Source organism: Ahaetulla prasina, chromosome 4, assembly GCF_028640845.1.
Source record: "Ahaetulla prasina isolate Xishuangbanna chromosome 4, ASM2864084v1, whole genome shotgun sequence".
Classification (NCBI taxonomy): Eukaryota; Metazoa; Chordata; class Lepidosauria; order Squamata; family Colubridae; genus Ahaetulla; species Ahaetulla prasina.
The window spans coordinates 127,427,119-127,436,468 of NC_080542.1; positions in this window are offsets into that span (position 1 = coordinate 127,427,119).

The following is a 9,350-nucleotide window of genomic DNA, read 5'->3' on the forward strand; positions in this document are numbered from 1 at the left end:
TTGTCCCCAGAGATATCCATGATATGCCTCTCTGTGGGTGTGCATGTAGCCTATAAGGCAGTTTGACAATACCATTGGTGTGGGCATTTGGAGGTTAAGTGATGTGAGACATTGGTTGTATAGCCATATTAATTACTGTTTTATGTTAATTTTTGCAAATTAGAGTTGTTTGAACTGGGCAGTATGGAAAAGAGGGAGGGAGGAAGGAAGGAAGGAAAGAAAGAGAAAAAAGAAAGAAAGAAAATTGTTTTCTAAAGTTAAGTTATTTTTATGTTATTTATGAGGATAAGTGTAGAATTCAACTGCATCTTCTGTTCCGTCTTGTGGATGCTCACAGAAATTAGAAAGATAGATCAAGCCAATGTCCATTGTGCTCCAGAATTTACTTCTCTTAATAGCTAACAAGGCACATTTTGGGTGCTCACAAATTGATAGGGACATGGTTCTTTTGTCATTATTCCTCTGGAATTAAATTAGCAGCCAAGCTGCACCAACAGAGAGATCTATATTGAAACATGCTGATGAAGAAACACTGAAAGGAAGGGGGGGAAATTGTATGTGTAGAACGTGACGGTAAATGTCACCTCCAGTGATGGTGATAAAAGTTGCTGCTTCAAGTGTAGGCAGTGGGAATCTTGAGTGCATTATGATTTTTGGGAACTGAAGACCAAGATTAAAATCTCATTTCTCCTCTACTAAAACCATCACTTTAGTGAACTGCTGGATTTCCCCATATATCCATGTCTAGCTAAAGACTGATCACTTGACAACAGAATGGGATATTTCTCCAGAAATCTGTGGGTTGCCCAGGAAGTGATAAAGAGAGTCCCTCCAGCTGCAAATATCCTATCTTTGTTGTACCTTCTTTTCCAGTCAGGTCCAATACAATTTACTGTTGTGCATTTCACATGATTTATCCTCTAGTGTCTAATCAATAAGGCTAAAATAACTCCAAATGAAGATCTGAACTCAAATCTCTTTGAGTTGAGATCTTCACTGAACGGTGAGATTCAATCAATCATCCATGAAAATGCTACACCAGGGTGACATCTTCAAATCAACATCTAAGGACTGGGGAGAAGGGGACAAATAGAATCGCTCCAGTAAGAATTATTATTATCAGAAAAAGGATATGAATGAATTTACTTCCTCTGGAAATATACCTGCACCTTATCTACTGACATCTCAGCATTACATTAAAGCATATATCTTAGGCCTATATCTTTGGCACCACTATCTCTATATGGAAACAAAACGACTTTTTATGGAGGCATTTTATTATAGGTCTATGTATTACATCTTATACAACAGATGGGTTTCAAATAATGAATTGTTTATATAATGTACATCCAGCAAGGGAGCAGAATCTAACTGATGTTTGTTGTTGTTGAAAAACTAACTGGGATTAATGCTTGGATAGAGATACCATTGAAAAACTTTAGGGCTATAAACTAGATACCTCAAAGAAGGTAATGACAAGCCATTCCTATATTAGTTCTTTTTAAATCCATGTGGGCATCACAAGAAATCAAGTTCAATTCAAAGGAAAATTAAGCATTATCTTTATATAATATACACCTTCCTGGAATCCTGTATAACAGAATAATAGAGTTGGAAGAGACCTTGGAAGGGACCTGCTCAAGCAGGAGACCTTATACCACTCTAGACAAATGGCTGTCCAGTCTTTTCTTGAAAGCCTCCAGTGATGGATGATTATATTCATATACCATAATTATTATATATTATTATATTTATATATAATGATTATATTCATATATAATGAAGTGGTATATAAATGTTTACAGCAAAACTGGATTTTTTTCTTCTGGGGATATTTAGGGCAAAATATAATAAAAAGATAAAATATTTGATGTTACATATATTAACGGCAACAAGGATTGCTTTTGCGCAGTATTGGAAGAAAGGTAGTATATCGCCAGAGAGATTAGCTATTCAAAAAATATTTGATTGTGCAGAAATGGATAAACTCACATTAGAGTTAAAGGGAAAGGATGATTCGGAATATTATGCGGTATGGAAGAAATGGTATGAATGGAAAGATAACAGAAATAAGGAATGGAAATGTACATAAAGGTACAGAATGTTTAGAAATAGAATGTATACAATGTACTGAATATTGGTTCTAGTTGTATGAATAATGTCATAGATCTGTTAAATATGTAATATATGTAAAGAGAAAAAATGCAATAAAAATGTTTACAACTAAATAAAATGAATTAAAATGAATTTATTTTTCCAGCAGTTCCAACCATAAACATCTAAAATCAGTTCTATTTGAGATAAAATTTTATTCCTTTCTTTAACTCATCATTGTCTACCTTGCTGAACACTGAGCTAATGAATTGATCTGGTTAATCTCTCACAGAACTCCATTCCAGCCAATTCCTTTCCAAAACTCTACCTTTGATGTGAATCTAGTACAGGTGAGGAACAGAGGGTGGAGGACATCAAAGGAAGAGAATTAAGGAGCATGATCGAAGGTGAAACCAGGAGTCAAGCACCTTCTCCCCAGCAGGCCTCAAGATGTCATTAATTTAAACAACCTGTCAGGATCGTTAGTATGTTTAAGCTCATAATTAATTGTAATGAAGTCTTTGTCCTTTTAAGGCCAGCTTCACAGGAAAGAGAGGCAGCTCTTCCTGAAGCCATCTTGGCAGATTTACAAGGGCAGGTCACGAGAGTCTATTGGAAAAACATTATAATTAATGGGGCAGGAGCACTGAAAAGGATTTTTCACATAGCACGTGTATAGAAAGGACACAACTCTGGCTATGTGTCATTTGGCTCATTTCACGATCAGGATGGAGAAAAGGAAACATGAAGTAATAAGAGACATTTTATGTTTAATGAATGCGGCATCCTGAGGACCCTGGATAACTTACACCTTAAAAAGATAGTATCGTGCAAATTCAGGAAAATCATCCGTAGCATATCAAAAAAGCAACATATAATGTACCTTAAGATTTGGAAGTTTTCAGCGACTTTTGAAATAGTATCAGGGTGGGAGTCATACAGGGTATTTTTTTGCGGGGGGGTGGTGGTGTCTGTTCCAGACAGAAAGCACCATGGCAGAAATAGTAAATCTAAATCTCAACAGATGATACTGTTTAATTGAAGGGATCTGGAGCACATCCATTCTACCCATTCTCTCTGGATGGTCAGAAGCTATCAGAGATCCTTCAAATAGTCCTGGGTTCCTCAAATGGCCTTGAAGCATTTTATAGGTAGTAACTGGCACCTTAAATTGTACTTGGAAACCAACTGGCAATCAGTGCAGCTCAGAGAGCAGCAGACACATAAACATACCACAACATGCCTATCATTGCCTAGAATAGATTACCACATTCTGGATCACCTGTAACTTCTGAGTAATTTTCAACGGCAACCTCACGAAATTGCATTGCAATAGTGCATTTGTGAGTTGAATGGAGCATGACTAGAAATAGGACTGGCACATCAGATAACTGCAAAGCCTTCTTGGCCAAGCTATCACCTGCATCTTGGCTCAATATCTATTAGCCTTGATGGCAGTGTGACGCACTGTAGGTCATGTGCTGAGATGCTAGTAGTGTTCCTTGTGTAATTGGGTCTGATCCAGTAAGGACAGCTTAGGTTCTTATGCTACCTCTTCCAAGACTAAAGATAAAACATTCCAAGATCCAACATCTACAACTATTCAGGCTGGTTAGAATTGAACCTGAATCTGTTCCATCTCTGGAACTGCTTCTAGACATGGACAAAAGACTAACGACATGACCTGGATTGGGTTGAGCTGCATATCTGAATATAATCCACATACTGATGATATCAGGTCCTTCACTCAGAAGGGTTGGGATTCTTTCACAAAACCATGATGTATTTTTGATAGTAGTATATTCTGCAACCTGATGCTGCAATCTATATTTTTCCATCTTCAGTCAACAAAACAGACAATAACCCGAATAGCATGTGAAGTTGTCATACCAATGGAAAGTCTTTAAGTATCTCTGAAAATGGTTACAAGTGCAACCGAAGAATATTTATAGTACTGCACTACCATTTATGCTGAGATAGCAATTCCAAATTCATTGCAATCTGCAATTTTTTTAATAAATTTAATTCACAGGTTGGCAGCCTGGAGCAGGGGTCTCCAACCTTGGCAACTTTAAGCCTGGTGGACTTCAACTCCCAGAATTCCCCAGCCAGCTTTGCTTTGGTGGCTGCTTTGCTGGCTGGGGAATTCTGGGAGCTAAAGTCCTCCAGGCTGAAAATTGCCAAGATTGGAGACCCTTGGCCTAGAGCCACCAGCAGAATCAGATTTTAATTATAGAATAAGTGATCAGGGAACTCCTAGCGCACACAGATGGAAATCACAACTCAGGATTTATCTCAAAATAGCACAAGGGTGCGGTTGAAACTTTTCAGAAGTGCCTTTGTAGGACAGAAGTGAGATAAGGCTCTACTGGCAGATATTGGGTGATATCTATTGTGGAACAGAAAGGATTCCTAATTCCCAACTGTTAAACAGTAGCAGCTGCAAATTAGGCCTGTGCCCTAAATTATATCACTTCAAGTTTGCGTAACTGTCCATGGGGCTTGTGTTAGAAGAGCAGTAACTGATTTTTGGCAGTCCTAAGAGCCTTCTCCCATCAGAACTGTCCAAAACCAATAAGATAATTTCATCCCATCTTGAGGACAAATACAAAAATGAACTGAATCTCAAAACAGGTTAGCTTGATTTAAACCCAGATCCCTATTGAAAGTGTATTCCTGGGACCCCAAAACATGATATCTACAGATGAAAGAATCTTCCACTAAGTCAGATCATGGAGAGTAAAAATTGTGGAGTCTTTGGTGCTTGGCTATTTGCTTGAAGTTGTTTTGGTTGAAGTGTAGTTTTGTCCAAGAAACCTGATGAAATATAAATAGGCAGCACACACAGCAATGATGTCACTAGTTATGTACAGGTAGACCTCACTTAACTAATACCCTGTTTAGTGATTATTCAAAGTTATGATGGTACTGAGAAAATAAAGTATGTTTATGACCAGTCCTCACATTTATGACTGTTGAAGCATCCCTATGATCTGATAGCCAAATCTGGGTGACATTTGGGAACTTTCCAACTGGTGGGCATTTACAACCATCGCAACATCCATGATCATCATTTTTGCATTTCACAGCTAACTTCCAACAAGTAGAGTCAATGGAAAAGCTAGCAATAAAATTGCAAGTCAGGGTCATATGATGTCTCGCTTAATGTCAGCAGCAGAACTGACATACGTCTGTTACTGGTCACAGTTGCGGTTAAGTGAGGACTACATGTAATGAAATGCTGCAAGCAAACAGCCAAGCTAAGAGAGCACCATGAACCACAGCTTAAATCTGAGCTACAAATATTTTCTATTGAAGCTGAGAACATCCTGCTGCATCATTTCTAATGAATATTGTTTAGTGTCTAATCTTGCTGCCTGCAAGACATTTCACTAGAAATATCAGATAATGAACTTGTATTGTAATATGTACAAAATAAGTATGTTACACAGGATTATATTCAGTGGTGGGCTGCAACCAGTTTAACAATGTTCTGTGAGCATGAGTGCGCCTAACGCGCTTGCATGCAGCATTCAAAATATAGCAATTTGAAGCTCAGCTGCTTCAGCTGCTAAGGCAGCCCTAGTAAGAACAGTGAAGGGGCAGAAATCAGCTGTGCATCGTAAATCAGCTGAGTCAGAAAGAAAATATAGGACATGATAGGGCAGGGATAGGTGAGTGGGCCCAACTCCTGGCTGTAACTACCGGTTCGCCTGAACCAGTTCGAACCGGCTGAATCCCACCCGATTATATTCTATTCTTACAATATGGCAGAAATTGCTGCAAATAGAAACCCTCTCTAAGAGCCTCCAATAATCTGTTTTTTAGATATTAATGACATTGCCTTTCTCTGATCATCAGCTTGTCAGTGAGATAGGCATAAGCTGCTCTTACCTATGGTAATAATGAAGTACTGTAGTGTATTTCCTTTATCTATGTAGGGCAGGGGGAAGAAGAAGAGGAGATGGTTTTGTGTCAGGGGCCTGCACATGTGTATACCTTGCACGAGTAGGACTGCAAGCGCCAGCACCTGCCACTCACCCAACCCAGTTGTGAATAGGCTACGGCCAGTTTGGGGACTCCAACGTAGGCTTTTGCTTTGAGTTCAATTTGATATACTTTGCCATCTAGGCACTGAATATATTTTCCAGATGGTGGGATCAACCCAGCATGGCAAAGTCATATCCTTTCCACTCCAGCACTGTTCTGTACAATCAAACGTAGCACAGCTCTATAAGTATCTGAAATGAGCAAAAACACTTGTGCCAAACCAGAACATGTTTTGACAGATGGCTAAACAGCCAGTAAATCCACTTCCTTCCCCAATCCCTGCTCACATTAAGGAGAGTGTTTAGTTAACGAAGTAGTAAACAAAGTTGGGGGAATCTAGCATTCTCTGCTTTTACCACAGTCTGTATGCCTTAAATAAGGATAACAGCGTTTGCCAGTCTCTCTCACCTGGCAGGATAGGGATCACAATTTTGGTCAGCAAATTGTATGCTGGAGTCAACATCTGTTCTCTTGGCTGAAATCTGTGGATAGCACTTAAGTTGGCTGTGAAGAACGGCCTTTTTCCTATTTGTACCTAACAGTGACATGAACACACACTGTTGTCTATCTATGGCAGGGCTGTCAAACTCATGATAACATGTTGTCATGTGATGTATCTCAACTTTTTTGCCTTTCGCTAAAACGGGGGTGGGCATGGCCAGCGCGTGACGCATCTGGCCCATGGCCCATGAGTTTGACACCCCTGGTCTATGACATTACATTTATCTCCTTTCCAGGTGACAGATGAAACAGCCTTAAATTATTTTTAGCTGCAATAATGAAAAGAAAATTAATTTCTGTCCCCCCCCACCCCCCTCCAGTTCCATTGGAACCACAAGATCTGTAAAATTGGCAAAAATTGGTTACAAAGATGGTTGTCCTGGGGAGGAGCGCAAATTGACCCCTAAGCAGCAGTAGCAGGATCAGGATCAGCAGTGAAAATAGCTACTTTTATGTGGTTTAGTTTTGTGGATAACAACTTAACAGTGAAGGAAGACTCTAAAAAATTTAGAGGACCAAATAAATTGGGAATCTCTTCAGCTTGTATTCTGGCTATGGCTGACTCAGAAGGCTTATCGTCTCCTTCCTCTCCCACCCATGGTTGACATTTCGTCTTCCACCATTTTGAAGTATGTTTCCCAGTAAATTTAGAGCAGTTTACACTTACAGTTTAAAAGGATAATGCTGTTTTCACCTTCTCCACCCTTTTCTCCTGACATATTGCAGTTAATGCCTACTTACTCAGCATCCTGTCCAGTTGGCAGAAACAATGTCATCTTTGCCCTGGTCTGCTCCAGTGAATATTTACCAACCTCCCTGATGCTTTTAGATAGATTTCATTTCTATTAAAATCAAAAAGCTGCCTGATCCCCTGAATGGACCCTATTTTTCCATACACTCAACCAATCCCATCCGTAGTGACATCAAATTATGTTGTTGTTGCTTTACTTGAGTGCATGGGATTCTGAAGAACACAGTACGTTTAATACAAATACTGGCTTGTTTTACATTTGGTTGCTTTGAATAGTCAGCCTTTAAGAGCAAAGGTGAAACAGGATGGGTGGTTATCTACTGTCTGGGTGTGAAAACTGTCATCACTTCCAACACACGTGCGCACACTCATCTGTCAGCCCTGCCCACTTTAATAACCCTTGTCTTCAGAGGAATTAATGCATTTCTTTTCAAAGGTATAAAAATGAGACAGGTGGTAAGTATTTTTCCAAAGATCCTAAGTGCTGCCATTATGGGCCACCTTGAGTGATAAATACAGGGCTGATATATGAAAAATGTACATCGGGAGGGGTTAAGTCTGCTCTAGGCGGTGCCTGCAAATTTTCTACTCACTGACCCAGTTGTTGAGGGAGGGTGTGCTGAAGGGTCCCTCCCCTTATGAGGTCTTTAGGGTGTGGATGAAGCGCAGACCCTTCCTTCATGGAATACTTTTTCCCCAAGACACTGTTTCTCAGCTTTAACCATTTTAAGATGTGTGGGTTGTATTATATTCCAGGCAGTATTACTGGCTGCAATATTCTGGCAGTTAAAACCTACACATCTTAAAATGGCTTAAGTTTGGAAAACATTGTCCTAGAAAGCATAAGTAGCACTCACCTTGTTCCAGGCAAAAATTGCTTTATTTATATGTGCTTTCCATCCTAGCTGGCTGAATGCTTCTTTTTATGAATTTTATGTGGGATTTTATATGTTTAGCATTGCTACCTATGGTTATGCTTTGTTTTGGAAATTATTCCTATTATTTTATTTCTATTTTGTCTTTTTATATGTAATTTAAGACAGCGAACTAATTCTGCTTTCTATTTCCCAACTTCTGTGAGGTGAGAAAGTGTGAGCGGCCCAAAATCATACAGGCAATTTATACAGTATGTCTGAAGCCTAGAACTCAAAGGTTTTCTAGTTTTTAGGCCTTAAGCAATACCCAGGTTGTTTTCAAACTTGAAACTTTAAGATGTGCGGACTCGACTCCCAGGATTCCCCAGATAGCATATTTGCAGTTGAAATCCACACATCTTAAAAGTTGCCAAGTTTGAAAAACACTGTGCTACACCAACTGGCTCTTTTTGTTCTGATTTTGCTATTTATTATATTTTTCTTTTTGTTGCTTTCCTTCTGTTATGCCACCCAAAATTCTTTCAGACTGGATCTGATTATAAGTACCATATCATAAGTACCATACCAATATAAAGAAATATCAGATATTTATTCCTGGTGATTTGGTGGCTACGTTCACGTCGTTTTCTTGGCAGCGATACTGTATGGCAGTGCTTGGCTTTTGATTCTTTTAGGATGTTTTCCAGTATCCCATCTAGCCTACAATCCTGTATCAATCAGGTCCACCTTTCTTAGTTTTTTGGAGAAAAGTCAATGGCAGCTAGATTTACAATTATCTGGTAAAAAGTGCAAAGCTTTGAAAATGATGAAATATACAACATGATGAAGACAATCCAGCTTCCCAACCTTGGTTGTTCTTTTCCATCTTCCTTTCCATCTTCCTTCTTCTTTCATGTTTTGCTGTTTTGCCACCTTCTTCCACATCGATTTAGGGAAATCTATATTGTTGTTGGGTTAACACAGTCATTATTGGGCTCCTTATCCAAATGGAGTCTCTGCGTTCAAAATCCGCACACATCAATCATTCTCAGGAAATAGATGTGTAACATCAATTACAAGAAATAATTTCAGCATGATCT